Source organism: Jaculus jaculus, chromosome 5 (genome assembly GCF_020740685.1).
Source record: "Jaculus jaculus isolate mJacJac1 chromosome 5, mJacJac1.mat.Y.cur, whole genome shotgun sequence".
NCBI lineage: Eukaryota > Metazoa > Chordata > Mammalia > Rodentia > Dipodidae > Jaculus > Jaculus jaculus.
In genome coordinates, this window is record NC_059106.1 from 85,669,587 (window position 1) to 85,686,772 (window position 17,186).

At 44.9% G+C, this 17,186-nt stretch overlaps 1 long non-coding RNA gene across 1 annotated transcript; it reads right to left on the minus strand.

The window, feature by feature from the left end:
* Window positions 1-509: 509 nt before the first annotated feature.
* On the minus strand, window positions 510-12,604 carry LOC123460605. The gene is made up of 4 exons (XR_006637116.1): window positions 12,563-12,604; window positions 11,358-11,616; window positions 3,424-3,564; window positions 510-700 (listed from the first exon to the last, which is right to left on the minus strand). It is a non-coding gene; the product is annotated as an uncharacterized LOC123460605 (long non-coding RNA).
* Window positions 12,605-17,186: the final 4,582 nt, after the last annotated feature.

A 17,186-nucleotide genomic window follows, 5' to 3' on the forward strand; every position in this document is an offset into this window, starting at 1 on the left:
TGGGCTGGAGAGATGGCTTAGCAGTTAAGGTGCTTGCCTGCAAAGTCAAAGAATGCAGGTTTAATTCCCCAGGATCCACATAAGATAGATGCACAAAGTGGTGCATGTACCTGGAGTTTGTTTGCAGTGGCTGAAGGTCCTAGTGAGTCCATTCTCTCTCTCCATCTGCCTCTTTCTCAAATAAAATTTTTTTAAAAAAGTGTAAAAAACTATCTACTTTTTTGGGGGGTTTAGTTTGAGGTAGGGTCTTCTCTATCCCTGGCTGACCTAGAATTCACTATGTAGTCTCAGGGTGGCCTTGAACTCAGCAATCCTCTTACCTCTGCCTCCTGAGTGCTGGGATTAAAGGTGTGTGCCACCATGCCTGGCTTTTTTATCTACATATTTTGAGACAGTGTCTTGTGTAGCTCAGGTTTATTAGGGTTCTCTAGAGGAACAGAACTGCTAGAATGAATTATATTAAAAAGGGAATTTATTGGATTACTTTATGGTATTCCAATAGCAGTTGCAGGCCCAAGAATCAAGGAACCCGGTGGCTGCTCAGTCCACTTGGCCGGATGCTGCAGCAGTCCCAATCTGGCACTGAAGGCCTGGAGGTTTCCTGAGGAGCTGCTGGGTTTCAGTCCACACGGATCTTCAGTTGACGCTGCTCTTCAGCCTATGCTGGTCTTCAGTCCACGCTGGAAGGCAGCAAGCAGCTCTGGAAGGAAGGGGCTCTTTTCACCCAGAGCTTCCTTATATAATGTCCCCCTCTAAGTGGGGCCACCTGCTCTGGGGGGAAGGCTCACTCTAGGGAAAGGACTTCTTCCTTTAGTTGATCCTTTCTGGAAGCAACCTTGGGGACCCACCCAAAAGGGATTTCTGTGGATTACTAAACAGATCAAGTAGGCAACACCTTAACCATCACTCCAAGTTAGCCTGAAATTTGGCCGTAGCTCAGGCTGATCTCAAATCCTTAATCCTCCTGCCTCAGCCTCCTGAGTGCTGGGGTTACTGGCATGCACTGCTGTACCCTGCTCTATTTGTTTGGTTTTGTTTTAGTTTTCTTAGAAACAGGATCTTGCTGTGTAATCCAGGCTGGCCTGGAATTAATGATCCTCCTGCCCTCTGCCTGAGTGTGGAGATTATAAACCCATACCCTGGCTCCTTGCTTATTTTCTTGCTGGTGTGTTTTACCATGAGAAACAACTAGATTTAAGTGCCAGGAGAACAGAAACATGTCCATCCCTGCTTCCCCATACCTGAGCACAGGAAGCAGTCAGTAAGTACATATTTGCAAACAATGCTTTTGGCAGTAGCTGTAGCTACAAGTTACATCTCTGACTTTAGATCCCAGGATGGTCTAATTGTGATCTCCTTGGAATTCCATTGTTACTGCTGTAAGCTAAGGAAGTAGTGAGGATGCAAAGGGACATGGACTTTGGATGCCATCAGACACACAATGTGATTATCTCAGAGGGAAAAGAAGGTCCTTGACTAGAAAACACTGTTTTGGCAGAAATCTCATCCATCCACCAATTCATCCAATCTATGGTAGTTTTGGTTTTTACTTTACCTCTATTTCAGTATTGCTGTGTTTGGATGGAAAATCTATGCTACAAAGACAAATTTCTGGTTCTTATTTCAGATGTACTTTAAGCCTTATGAAATTATCGTATATTCTCGGGTCTTTAACTATATTTATCGAAGCAGGCAAGAACCAGTGACCGCTCCTCTTTAGCTGGGCATTGTACTGGTTTACTTTTGCTTTTTTTTTGAGTAAGCATGCACCTTTCTTTAATCACTGAGCAATATTCCCAGCCCTTTTGTTTAAGACAGGGTCTCACCATGAAACCCTGGCTGGTCTAGAACTTACTATGTAGACCAGGCTTACCTTCAACTTGTAAGATCTTTTGCCTCTGTCTCCTAAGTATTGGTATTATGGGGATATATGTCCCATACCCGGCTAGCACAGTGATTCTTAAACTATTTTTATTTACTTATTTACTTAATTTATGTATTTATGTGGTGAGGGGAGAGGAGAGACAGAATGGGGACACCAGGGCCTCCTGCTACTCTGTCTGGCTTTATGTGGACACTGGGGAATAAAACCTGGGCCAGCAGGCCTTGCAAAAAAAGCACCTTTAGCTGTTGAACCATTTCTCCAGCCTTCCCTTCTCCATATTGTGATTCATTCATTGTGATATGGGATCAGCGGATGTTGTTGAGTGGGAAGGAGATGTTAAAGGGCTGTTAAGTTTATTGCATATTCTCTCCTTTTTTGGTGTGTGTGTGAGGAGGGCGTATGCCCCACGTGCTTGCCTATGGCAGGGTTACTTGTATGCAGCGGTCAGAGCCGAATCAGGATTTCTGCTGTATTGCTCAGCTTCAGGCACTTATTTGAATTGGAGTCTCTTACTGACCCTGGAGCTTACTGAAGCTCCAGTGACTCTCCATTCATGGCTCCCTACGGGACTGGAGTTACAAATGCTCGTGGCCACCCCAACTGTTTATGTGGGCCCTGGGTCTCTCAGGCCTCCTAAGGCCCTCCTGCTTGCACAGGAACTACTAACTGCTGATCCACCTCTCCTGCCCCTCTGTATTTTCTCAATGAAGAGATTTATTTAGTACTTAGCTCACTGTGTAGATTGTGTGTGTGTGTATGTGTGAGTGTGGGTGCATGTATGCTATGTTGCTTGTGTTAGGTTAAAGGACAGTTTTCAGATGTCAGCCTTTGCCTTCTACCTCATTAAAAAATTTTCTGGGCTGGAGAGATGGCTTAGCAGTTAAGCGCTTGCCTGTGAAGCCTAAGGACCCCAGTTCGAGGCTCGGTTCCCCAGGTCCCACATTAGCCAGATGCACAAGGGGGCGCACGCGTCTGGAGTTCGTTTGCAGTGGCTGGAAGCCCTGGCGCGCCCATTCTCTCTCTCTTCCTCTATCTGTCTTTCTCTCTGTGTCTGTCGCTCTCAAATAAATAAATAAATAAATTTTTAAAAAATTTCTTTTGCTTTATATATATATATATATATTTTTTGAAACAGGGTCTCACTCCATCCCAGGCTGACCTGGAACTCACTCTGTAGCCTAGGCTGGCCTTGAGTTTACAGCAGTTCTTCTACCTTAGCCTCCCAAATGCTGGGTTAAAAGGCGTGTACCACCACACCCAGCCCACCTCATTTTTTTAATTGATAACTTCCATAATTATAAACAATATCCTATGGTAATTCCATCCCTCCCCCACTTTCCCCTTTGAAACTCCACTCTCCATGATATCCCCTCCCCTTCTCAATCAGTCTCTCTTTTATTTTGATGTCATGATCTTTTCTTCCTATTATGAGGGTCTTGTGTAGGTAGTGTCAGGCACTGTGAGGTCATGGATATCCAGGCCATTTTGTGTCTGGAGGAGCATGTTGTAAGCTGTTCTACCCTTCCTTTGGCTCTTACATTCTTTCTGCCACCGCTTCTGCAATGGAAGAGTGTGATTGAGATATGTCAGTGCTGAGCACTCCTCTGTCATTTCTTCTCAGCACCATGGTGCCTTCTGAGTCATCCCAAGGTCACTGCCATCTGAAAAGAGAAGGTTCTCTAACCAAAAGTGAGGGTAGCATTAATATATGGGTATGAACATTCAGAGAAGTGCTTACTGAGCAGTTTGATGAGCATAGTATATACTTTTAGCCAAACAGCAGCAGACGTTACACTCCTAGGGCTCATGACTACCCCTGTTGTAGGTTTTCAGTATCAGGGATATATTTCCTCCCATGGAGCAGGTCTCCAGTCAACTTAGAAGGCAGTTGGTGTCCCCCCATAACAGATGTGCCACTATTGCACCAGTTGGCTCATTTGGCCTGGCTGGCCAAATATGAGGATTGCAGTGGGTATCTTCACTGGTGATTGTTCTCTCTCCCATTGAACTGTATGCAGCATGGCTTTTTCTAGCTTTCTGTCAGGTGGTCTACATGGAAGAGGTTATCAGCTCAGTTCCAGCAGGCTTTTTTAGTGACCTTGCAGCCCAAGTATGTGGATTCTTCAGCAATAGGGTCTTACCATCTATTCCTGGTGGGAAACCAAGGGCCTTGGCAATGTGTTGGGGGCATGAGGGACCTCCCTGGCCAACAGCTCACTGGAAGGTATCCCATCCCTGGCACTGAAAATTTTCTAGTAACAATCTATGGCTCCTGTGTGTTCCACTGTCCCAAAAGGTAGGTTTCCATATGACTTATTTATATCTTCTTAGATTTTGATTAGCCCTCCCTCCACCTTTCCTTACTCAATCTCTTTCCCTGACCTCACTTAGGCCTTTTCACCCCCATTAATCTGTTCTTCAACTTACATATATACAATATCATCCCCTCCCTCCCCTTTCTTTTCCTTTTATATCTCCTTTCTAGTTTACTGGCCTATGCTACTGAGTTTTCTTCCTACTCACACAGAAGTCCAGTCATTTGTAGCTAGGATCCACAAATAAGAGAGAACATGTGACACTTGGGTTTCTGGGCCTAGGTTACCTCACTTAGTATAGTCCTTTCCAGATCCATCAATTCTCCTGCAAATTTCATTTTTCTTTACCACTGAGTAGAACTCCATTGTATAAATGTGCTACATCTTCATTATCCACTCATCAGTTGAGGGGCATCTAGGCTGGTTCCATTTCCTAGCTATTGTGAATAGAGCAGCAATAAACAAGGTTAAGCAAGCATCTCTAGGATACATGCCTAGGAGTTCTATAGCTGGGTCATATAGTAGATCTATTTTTAGCTGTCTCAGGAACCTCCACACTGATTTCTACAATGGCTGGACCAGATTGCATTCCCACCAACAGTGTAGAAAAGTTCCTCTTTTTCTGCATCCTAGCCAGCATTTATGGTCATTTGTTTTCATGATGGTAGCCATTTTGACAGGAGTGAAATGGAATCTCAACATAGTTTTAATCTGCATTTCCCTGATGACTAGCAACGTAGAACATTTTTTAGGATGCTTATATACTATCTGTGTTTCTTCTTTTGATAACTCTCTTTTTAGTTCCACAGCCCATTAATTGTTTTTTATTTCTTATTATTTAATTTTTGGGTACTTTGTATATCCTAGATATTCATCCTTTATCAGATGTGTAGCTGGCAAAGATTTTCTCCCAGTCTGTAGGTTGCCTCTTTGTTCTACTCACAGTGTCTTTTGCAGTACAAAAGGTTTGTAATTTCATTAGGTCCCAGTGGTTAATCTGTGGTTTTATTGACTGAGCAATTGGGGTTATATTCAGGAAGTCCTTGCCAAGACCAATATATTGAAGGTTTTCCCCTACTTTTTCCTTTAGCAGTTTCAGAGTTTCAGGTCTGATGCTAAGGTCTTTGATCCATTTGGACTTAATTCTTATGCATGGAGAGAGATAAGGATCTATTTTCATCCTTTTACAGATACATATCCGGTTTTCCCAGCACCATTTGCTGAAGAGGCTGTCTTTTCTCCAATGAGTCTTTTTGGCATTTTTGTCAAAGATCAGGTGGCTATAGCTACCTGGACTTACATCTGGGTCCTCTATTCTGTTCCATTGATCTACATGTCTGCTTTTGTGCCAGTACCATGCTATTTTTAATACTATGGCTCTGTAGTATAGGTTAAAATCAGGTATGGTGATACCACCAGCCTTTTTTTTTTAATTTAAAAAATATATTTTTTATTTATTTATTTGAGAGAGAGAAAGAGGCAGAGAGAGGAAGGATGGGCATGCCAAGCCCTCAAGCTACTGCAAATGAGCTCCAGATACCTGTGCCCCTTGTGCATCTGGCTTATGTGGGTCCTGGAGAATCAAACTGGGATCCTTTGGCTTTGCAGGCAAACGCCTTAACCGCTAAGCCATCTCTCCAGCCCAACCAGCCTTATTTTGTTGCTCAAAATTGTTTTAGATAGCTCGCCTTGTTTTTGAGTCAGGGACTCTCATTCACTACTCTGTTCACTAGGCTAGCTGGTCTGTGAACTTCCAGGAGACTCTGTATTCCCCTTCCATATTGCCCTAGGTGTGCTGGGACAGCTTCCTGGCTCTTACATGGGGTCTGGGGATCCGAACTCAGGATCTCATGCTTGAGCAGCAGATGCTTTATGCATTGAACCATCTTCCCACCCCAACATAATGTAGATTCTTTTTCTTATTTTTTCGAGGCAGAGTGTCACTCCAGCCCAGGCTGAACTTGCTCTGTAGTTCCAGGCTGGCCTCCAACTCATGCTGTTCCTCCTACCTCAGCCTCCTGAGTGCTGGGATTAAAGGTGTGCACCACTATGGCTTACCAGTGTAGATAAGCTTAATAAAAAATAAATAAATAGGGCTGGAGGGATGGTTTAGCAGTTTAGGTGCTTGCCTGCAAAGCCAAAGGACTCTGGTGTCATCCTCCAGGACCCACGTAAGCCAGATGCACAAGGGTAGTGCATGCATCCGAAGTTCATTTGCAAAGGCTGGAGGCCCTGGCATGCCCATTCTCTCTATCTCTCGGTGTGTGTGTGCCTCAAATAAATAAATAAAAATTTAAAAGTAAATAAGTTCTTAGTAAGCTTTTGTATAGTGAAAGAAAGTGTCCTAGAGGCCCTCTGGACAGCTGGAGCCAGAACTAAGTCCAGAACACAGCTCTCCTAACTCTGTTACTCCAGCAGCAGCATGCTTCTCCATTGTCTTCCTCATTGTGGACTTGGAAAAGCAAAATAGCTATCTTGTGTCGGGCGTAGTGGCGTGCGCCTTTAATCCCAGCACTCGAGAGGCAGACGTAGGAGGATTGCTGTGAGTTCGAGGCCACCCTGAGACTCCATAGTGAATTGGAACCAAAAAAAAAAAAAAACCCAACCAGCTATCTTGTGATGTTCCAGAACCACACCTACTACACCAGAAGTTCATTCCATGTGTGGAGCATTTGTTGACTTGTTTTTGTTTTTGTTTTTGTTGTTGTTGTTTTGTTTTTCAAGGTAGGGTCTCACTATAGCCCAGACTGACCTACTGTAGTTCACTATGTAGTCTCAGGGTGACCTTGAACTCACAGCACTCCTCCTCCCTCTGCCTCCCGATTGCTGGGATTAAAGGTGTGGCCACCACGCCCAGCAAATTGGTGTATTTAAAAAATTGTTTTTGTTTATTTTTATTTATTTATTTGAGAGCAACAGACAGAGAAAGTGGCAGAGAGAGAGAGAATGAATGGGTGCACCAGGGCCTCCAGCCACTGCAAACGAACTCCAGATGTGTACGCCTCCTGTGCATCTGGCTAGCGTGGGTCCTGGGGAATAGAGCCTTGAACTGGGGTCCTTAGGCTTAACAGGCAAGCAGTTAACCACTAAGCCATCTCTCCAGCTCAAATTGATGTATTTTTAACCATATTTAAAATAAAAAACCAATGCCTCAGGCTCCACAGGAAATTTCATGGTAAAGGCTCCCTAGATGAGTCTATCCAGTGGTTCTCAAACATAGAATCATTGTGAGGGTCTTGTTAAACTGAATGCTGGGTCCACCACTGGCATTTATGAGCCAGTAAATCTGGTGTATGGACATGAATTTTCATTTCTTACCAAGTTTTAGGTGATGCAGATTTTGGTACATTGAGAACCACTATAGTGAAAGTGGCCAGCACAGATACTGGAAACTCATTCTTGTAGCTCTGTGGGCCAGGAACCAAGTCTTCTTGGCCTTGTATCTACACAGCCTAGTGCATAGTAGGTCCTTGGTGCGTGATGAATTGACAGCTGGTGATGATGAAAGCTCATAAGTGAAATGAGATGAGAACGCCTAGTCTGCCAGTCCACCAGTTCCAGGACTGAGGGGAAGACCTGCCACAAGATGACCCCAAATGTTCTCCCAGTAGGGGAGTTGTTGAATGGATACAACTTACCATAGTGGACCTCCTTTTGTTTTACTTAGCAGCTGTCTCTGCCTTGAAAGACGAGGAGAGCCCAGAGGCCCACTGTCACTGAACCCCGTCTCTGAAGGCAGATGGTGAAGATGTGCTGAGTGTAGCTTGAGGGCAGAGCTAGGGCAGCAGAAGCAATGCCAGGAAGACCTGGTGAGGATGCTTGAGCATGAGGTCTCCACCCTGGACATGTAAGCAGAGCTCGCTATAGATCTTCCAGCCCTGGGGTTCTGAGGTCCGCCTGGGGCCCCAACCCCATTCCCAGGAGATCTCAAAACCAAATTCACAGGAGTCCCCCAGCCACAGAGGTGGGAGGAAGGGGACATGGGCATGATGAGAATCTACTTTGTCAGAAGAACCTAAATGCTGATAATGTCCTTTGGCTTCTGTTTCTGCTTCCCAGTTTGCTGGGGAAAGTGCTGCTGGTGGTCAGTAGGCGCCTGACTCATCATGGAAGAGAGGAAGGATGTATTCTCACAAAGACAAAGCACCAGAAAAAGACAGCAGATGGTCCGGGTGTGGTGGTGCACACCTTTAATCCCAGCACTTGGGATGCAGAGGTAGGAGGATTGCCGTGAGTTCGAGGCCACCCTGAGACTACAGAGTGAATTCCAGGTGAGCCCGGATTAGAGTGAAACCCTACCTTGAAAACCCAAAAACCAAAACAAACAAACAACACCCCCCCCCAAAAAAAAGACAGCAGATGGACACCCCTCTGGCAGTGCAGTGAGTCCCTGTGGACTAGCAGGGAGCAGGGGCATGCAAGGACAGGACGGGGCACTGCAGGTGAGGAACTGGATGGAGTCCTGTGATTACTTGGCTTCATACAGACCAGAAAGCTGCGTCACTGCAGGGCTGGCCGAATCAGTTCAACAAAGGCATTTCAGTCTTTGGAGGCTGCTCTCCCATTCTCCTCCGCCTCTCTTCTTCCTCACTATAGACGTTCCCTTGGGTTCTATTATAAAACCCTTAATGATTTTTCCATCTCACCAGGGATGGTTTGAAAAGCTTCTCTCACTTTGCCTGGGCTGGGTCTGGGCCCAGGGAAAGCTGGGGAGAGGAGGTGGGTCCCAGCAATAAGCAACCCACAGAATTGTGTCTGTTATTTAAGAAAAGTTTCTGGGGTTTTGGCTAATTGCAAAAATACATAATGGATGCTTTTTGCATCTGCTAGTTATTCTGGAACAGGCCTACATCCAAGAGCAAACTTTAAACAAACAATAAGATTATGGAGCTTAATTGTTTCAATGTGTAACAGAAAAGAAAGCCCAGTCCCAAGAAGTCGCATTAACATATGCACTCAGACACGAGCATCCTAACAGATACGTGTACAGATGCATGGCTGGCGCTAGTGCACGCAAATCCTCGGGCGCCAGCATCTAGGACACATGTGGACACAACTTACATTCTTGCCCAATTTGCAGTACCTGTACCTAGACTCTTAAGGCACATGCATAAACGCATTGCATGCACACACATACATGAAATCACCTCAACATTTGGGCAACACAAGTACAGACACACAACCACGGAGGTAGTTGCATTCACCCAAATAATTTTTACTACACTGTGTGATTCTCCTGCGTGAATGCATTGGGGTCCTCCCTGTAGAAAAATAAATGAAACAAACAGCTTGGGCGCCTGCAGAATTTAGGCGATATGATGTATGTTATTAGTGTGGCCACGAGAGGGCGCCAGTGACCCATTCTGCAGCCACCTTTCTCTGGTTTTGTAAACTAATCGTCTGTGCATTCAGAAGACTGCATGGACCTTCGAGTTCTGGTTCCCTGAAACAGAGCTCAGTGCTTCCAACACCAACATTCCAGGGTCCCTTGCACTAATTTTCGTCTTCTCCTGCCACACACCACTGAAACAAACATGAGCCCGCACACTGCTAACAGAACTGTGCTTCAGAGCTGGCAGACGGTCCTGTGACTCTGAACCTTGGATAACTGGATCTGTGGGGTCTTGACAGTCACATGACTCCCACCTAGCACATCGTCTCCTCGAGCAGCTGTCAAAACCTCACCAGATTTTCAGTCTACATCCGACTCTTCCAGTGCAGGGCAGCCAGCGTCAACAGTACCTGCTTGAGAGAATGCATAGTGCCTGGCCCAAATACTGCTTGCCTAGAGAACTCTCGCCTGTACACACTTACCTACTGGCTTTTTTGTGTGCTTTAGTGATACAAATGCCAACTTCAAAATAAAAGGTATGGGCAAAAAGATGCAAGATGTGAAGTCCTTGCTTTTCAGCATTCCTGGCAGGCCATCTACTAGGAGCACACCGGGTAGCTCAGCCTTTGTCTATGCAATGTGTCTGCAAACATTCTCAGGGTCCATCCTGATGGGGCAGGAACAAAACCTAGACATGCAAGGTGTCTGTCCTCCAAAGGGTTAATGGTCTGTTGTGGGCACACAGTCAGTGTGGGTGAGGCAAGCAAGTGCGAAATGCCAAGTGCAGAGGAGGCTGTGGGAGGCAACCTTCCCAGAAGAGTGGGGAAACTTCTGGAGGGAGTGAGAACTGAGCAGGAACTCACAGAATGGATACGAATGGGCATCACTGGTGCTGGTCAGGGATGTTTTTTTCTGTGCTCACAACATTTAATCCTCATAGAGGAAATGCAGGTCTGCTTGTCTGCAGAACTTAACCACCAGTCCAGAATGTCTCGATGACGAAAGTGAAGTAAGACTGGGGACAGACAGGCCAAGGACAGGCCTGTGTATTCAGTTTCTATTGCTGCATAATAAATCACCACAAACGGGGCAACCTAAAACAACACCTGTTTATTACCTAACAGTTCTATAGGTCAGAAGTCTGGGTAGAGTCAACCGGGTCCTTATACCATAGTGCCAAAAGTCTGAAATCAAGATGTTAGCTGGTCCAGGTTTTTACCTAGAGGCTCTGGGGGAGAGTCCACCTGCAGGCTCATTCACATTGTTAGCAAAATTTGTTTCCTTATTATTCTAGGGCCAAAGTCCTCATTTCCTATGGGCTGGTGGCGGTGGCATGCTCTGAGCTCTAGAGGCAGCTCTCAGGCCCTTCCACACGCCACCTTCATCTTTCACACGGCCAAGGCACCAGACCCTTCCTTCCTTGTGCTTTCCACCTCTGACTGCCAACTGGAAAAACTCTGCTCCTGAATTTGAAAAACTCAGGTGACAGTGTTAGGCTCAACCAGGTCTTAAGTCAACTGTGCAATTCCTTGGTTGTGCCTGAAAGATCTCTTTTGCCATGTTCACAGAGGTGGGAGTTGTCCAAGGGTGAAGGTCTTTGGAGGCCATTACAGACCTCTGCTCAAGAACCCTTATCCTTATATAGCCCCTTCTCCTTTGAGTGTGGGTTGAATACGTCATTATGTTTTATGGCAAAAGATAGATTGCCTGAGTGTGCCTAATCAACTTACACGAGCCCATAAAAGATGAATTTTCTTTGGCTGGTAGAACAGAAGAAGCCAACGAGGTTCAAGGCCCAGAAAGTACTTGACCTTCGGTTACTCACTTTGAAGATGGAGAGGTCCATATGCCAGGAATGGAGAAAGTCTTCAAGGAGCTGAGAATGGCTCCACTGGCCAGCCAGCACAAGCACAGAGACCACAGTTCCACATCCACAAATAACTGAATTCTGCCAACAACTGGATGAGCTCAGAGGTGGATTCTTTCCCAGAGCCTTTGGGGAAAAGGCTGGATGGTGATTCCAGTCTTGTGATACTGGGAGCAGGGACCCTAATTGAGCCTGTTCAAAATTCTGTTCCACAGAGCTGTGAAGAAATAAACAAGTGCTGTTTTAAGCTGCTAACTTTGTAGTAATTTGTTATGCCACAATAGAAAACTAATATGCCAGTCAAAGAGCACAGCATTCACCAGGGGTGGATGGTTTCTGAAGGCCCTTTACATCTTTTTCCTTCTTGACTCCTCTATCTACTCATTTATCTATTGAGCCATCTATGTATCTATCTAGCACAGTGCATGTGGTGTGTACGTGTGTGTGTGTGTATGTGTGTGTGTGCGTGTGCGTGCACACACATGAAAATGTTAGGCCCTCTTGCTATTGTAAATGAACACCACATGCTGGTGCACTTTTTGTGTCTGGCTTATGTGGTTGGCTTGGGAATCAAACTTGGGCTAGCAGGCCATCTTCCTAAATAGCCCCCTACTCAGTTTCATGTAAATGTTACGTGACCTTAGGAAGGCTGATTCTGGGGGCTGGAGATGTAGCTCAGTTGGTAGAGTGCTTGCCTAGCATGCATGCATCCTTCACTTTGATTCAAGTACCATATAGACCGTATAATTCAAGTCTATAATTCAAGCACCAGGGAGGTTGAGGGAGGTGTACCAGAAGTTTAAGACCATCCTCAGGTACATACTACATTTAAGGCCAGTCTGAGCTACATGGGACCTCTCTCTCTCTTTCTTTTAGTTATATAAAACACAGTTCTTTTTTTTTTATTGACAACTTCCATAATTGTAAAGAATATCCCATGATAATTTCATCCCTCTCCCTGCACTTTCCTCTTTGAAACTCCATTCTCCATCATATCCCCTCACCCTATCAATTAGTCTTTTATTTTGATGTAATTATCTTTTCCTCGTATTATGATGGTCTTGTGTAGGTAGTGTCAAGCGTTGTGAGGTCATGGATATCTAAGCCATTTTGTGTCTGGAGGAGCATGTTATAAGCAGTCCTACCCTTCCTTTGGCTCTTACATTCTTTCTGCCACTTCTTCTGCAATGGACCCTCAGCCTTGGAAGGTGTGATAGAGATATTTCAGTGCTGAGCATTCCTCTGTCACTTCTTTCCAGCACCATGGTGCCTTCTGAGTCATCCCAAGGTCACTGCCATCTGAAGAGAATGTTCTCTAACCAAAAGTGAGGGTAGCATTAATATATGAGTATGAACATTAAGAGAAGTGCTTACTGGGCAGTTTGGTGGGCATAGTATATACATTTAGCCAGACAGCAGCAGACATTACACTTCTAGGGCTCATGACTACCCCTGTTGTAGGCTTTCAGTATCAGGGATGTATTCCTCCCATGGAGTGGGCTTCTAGTCAAATTAGAGTGGTTGGTTTCTCCCTTAACAGACATGCTACTATTACACCCATTGCTTCATTCAGCCTGACTGGCCAAATATAAGGCTTGAAGTGTCCACTGTTGGGTATCTTCACTGGTGATTTTTCTCTCTCCCATTGAACTGCATGCAGCATGGCTTTTTCCAGCTTTCTGTCAGCTGGTCTACATGGAGGAGGTTTTCAACTCAGCTCCAGTAGGCTTTCTCAGTGACCCTGAAGCCCAAGTATGTGAAGTCTTCAGTAATAGGGTCTTACCATCTATTCCTGATGGGAAACCAAGGGTCTCAGCAATAGCCTGTAACATTTTTGGGGCACCAGGGACCTCCCTGGCCAACAACTCACTGGAAGGTATCCCATCCCTGACACTGAAAAATTTCTAGTAACAATATGTGGGGAGCCTGTCTCTTAAAGAAAGGGGGGAGGAAGGAAAGGAAGATGTAAGGAAGACAAGAAAGGCTGACTGTTCGAGGGTTTAGATCAATAATAGAGTGTGCAGAACCAATGAAGAAAGGGAGGGGACTGATTCTGACACAGGCTACATGTTAAGGAAAGTCAGTCAGTCTCAAAAGGCAAGTGTTATATTAATTCCATTTCTAGGAGCCAATTCACAGGCCAAAAGTAGAATAGGGGTTGCAGGGAATGGGTATAGAGTTTTAAGAGAGGAAGATGTAAAAGCCCTAGCAATGGGTGGTAGTGACAGTTACAGAGCAAGTGAATGTATTTAATACTATTAACGTATACTTAAAATGCTGAATTTGGTGCTATGTACTTTACCACAATAAAAGAATTGTAAAAGCAGCAGCTGCTATACACCTTCTGTAATGATAAAGACTCTCACCCATCACTGTTTCTTCTAGTCTGCCTCCACAGATTTATATGACAGGCTTATCTTTTTTTAATTTTATTTTTATTTTTTATTTTTATTTATTTGAGAGTGACAGAGAGAGAGAAAGAGGCAGAGAGAAAGAGAGAGAATGGGTGTGCCAGGGCTTCCAGCCACTGCAAATGAACTCCAGATGCTTGCGCCCCCTTGTGCATCTGGCTAACGTGGGTCCTGGGGAATCGAGCCTCGAACCGGGTCCTTAGGCTTCACAGGCAAGCGCTTAACCGCTAAACCATCTCTCCAGCCCTTATCTTTTTTTTAAATGTCAGCTTTGTTTTTTTAAAATTTTTATCTATTTACTTATTTGAGAGAGAGAGAGAAAAAAAGAGAAAGAGAGGGAGAGAAAAAGCAAAAATATGGATATGCCAGGACCTTCAGCTACTGCAAATGAACTCCAGATGCATGCATCATCTTGTGCATCTGGCTTTACATGGGTACTGGGGAATCGAACTGGGGTCCTGAGGCTTCACAAGCAAATGCCTTAAGCACTAAGCAATCTCCCCAGCCCAGGGTTATGTTTTTAATTTAGGCAAAATAACATAGCAAAGATTACATTGTGTCTATCATTAGCCTCCAGTCTTTCTCTCCACAAGCTACTCCCCCCCCCCCAAAAAAAAAAACAAGTACTGGGCTAGGGAGATGGTTCAGCACTTAAAGGCACTTGCTGTCAAAGCCTGTTGGCCTGGGTTTGACTCTCCAGTGCTCATGTGAAACCAGATGCACAAAATGGAGCATGCATCTGGACTGCATTTGCAGTGGCAAGAAGCCCTGGCACATAGGGTGAGGAGACAGACCGTGGGGACACTCAACACTTACCAAAGCGGAGGTCCAGAGGCTCCTAGGAGCCCATCACTGAAGTAAACTTAAAACCCACCCACCATGGCTCAGGGGATGTTGCAGAAGAGGGGGTGGAAAGATTATAAGAGCCATAGGTTGAGACATTGTGCCCAGAGGCACTGCCTCCCCCAATAACTGACTGCTGCTCCCACAACACATAACCCACGACCCCACTGAGAAGAGTCCCCAGCAGCATAGGGGCAAGGATGAAGGAAAGGATGATATCAACACATGATGTACCCATACTAAGTATGTCTGTAATACAAAAATAAAAAGAAGAAAGAAAAAAAAAAGAAGCAGCCTTGGCATGCCTATTCATCTCCCCATCTCCCTTTGCAAATGACTAAATAAAATATAAAAGCCAGGTACTGATTTCCAGTAAACTTCCTCCAATTACTCAATGCATAAATAGCACTCTGTAATAGATAAGCATAAATACTGTTCCCTATCTCTTGCTTTTTGCACAGTGGTAACACAGAATGCACTTGATTTCCACTTTCCTTCTTTTTTACATGTTATGTTGTGATTCTTTATTTGCCTATTATACTTTCAGTATTAAATGTATCCCACTGGCTCCTGTTTTGAACCTTGGTCTTTGGTGGCACTATTTAAGGAGGTTGTGAACATCTGGAGAGGTGGGACCTGATTGGAGGAAACAGGTGACTGGAGGTGGGTCCCTGAGGACATGTTATCCCTTGGTCCTCAAATCTGGCCCTCTGTGTCCTGCTCAGTCCTGATATGAATAGCTTCCATCTGCCACATGCTTCTGTTGCCATGATACATCCTGCCCAAGTATATGGGGCCAAGAGTCCATAGACTGGATATTCTGAAACCATGAGCCAAAATAAATTCTCTATCCATTTGTTTCTGTCAGACATGGTTGTCACAGTAGTGAAGCAAAAGTAACTACTACAACCTCATTCTTTGTATGTGTGTGGTAACGAGAAACAGGGCCTCCCACGTGTCCGCAAGCACCCAATCACCGAGCTGTACCCTAAGCCCTCTACTTCCTTCTTTTTGTTGGCTCTATATTGGCTCCTTAAGTACTTTCATTATTAGGAAATGTACCAGTTATTTGCTCAGTGCTGTGAACATTTATACCTGAGCAGAAGCAGTGATGGCAGGAAAAAGGTTGCACTTGGCTTACAGTGTTCAGGGGCAGTTTCATCATGGCAGGCTGGAGGTGAGCGTCAAGACACAGAGAGAGAACTGCAGGTGGAGCCACACTAGAACACCTCAAAGCCCACTCGCAGTGACATGCTTCTTCCAGCAAGGCTCTACCTCCTAAAGGCCCCACAACCTTTTCCCAAACAGCTTGGACCAAGTGTTGGGACACATAGTCTATGGAGGACATTTACGCCCAAATCCCCACTCTTAATCAGCACCTTACTGATAAACATTTAGCTTGTTTCAGTCTTTGGCTGATAAGTGAGGATGCAGGGAATATCCTGTTCATGACAGTTCACAGGAACAACTCCACCATCTAAAAAATTTATATGTAAGGAGAGAGAGGGAAGGGGAAAGAGGGAGAGAGATAAAGAGAGAAAGAGAGAATGGGCATGCCTGGGTTTCCAGCCACTGGAAACAAATTCTAGACACTTGTACCACTTTATGCATCTGGCTTTACATAGGTACTAGGGAATCAAACCTGGGTCCTTTGGCTCTGCAGGCAAGCTCCTTAACCACTAAGCCACCTTTCTAGCCCCGACTCCACTATTTTTAGTCCTCACATTAGACTGACTTCTCAATATAATAGATGAGAGCCAACCCTCTGGTCCTCCCCTCTCCTGAGAAGTCATATAATTGCTGTAGTGGTTACATTCTGTGTAATTCTTGTTCCATAATCTAAGGACTTTATTTATTTATTTGAGAGAAAGAAAGAGGGAGAGGGAGAGAGAGAGAGAGAGAGAAAATGGATGTGCCAAGGACTCTAGCCACTACAAATGAACTCCAGATGCACGTGCCATCTTGTGCATCTGGCTTACATGGGTACTGGGAAATCAAACCTGGGTCCTCAGGCTTCACAGGCAAGCACTTTAACCGCTAAATCATCTCTCCAGCACCTAAGGACTTCATTTTGACTCTTGCTTTGTAAGAGAACATCATAGAGATAACTTTCTATCACCACTTTCCCCAAATTTTTGTCTTTGGTAGTTATTACATTTGGATATGAAATGCCTCTCCCCTTTGGGGGATGACTGTGTTAAAAGTTTGGTCCCCAGCAATACATAAAGAACATATTGTACTAGAGAAACATCTATTATAGCATCTATTGGTGGGCTGGAGAGATGGCTTAGCGGTTAAGCATCTATTGGCCCTCAGTAATTGGATCCAATTATTGAGAGGTGATTGAATCAGTAGGGCTCTGGCCTAATTGGTGAATTAATCCACTAATTGGTTGGCATTATTGGGAATGACAGAAATTTTTGGAGGTGGGGTCTGCTTGGAAGAAGTAGGTCACTGGTGTGTGCCCTGGGGGTATTCCACCTTGTCCAGCACCCTTTCTCTTAGGGAAAGCGGGAAAGAAAAGACAGAGAAG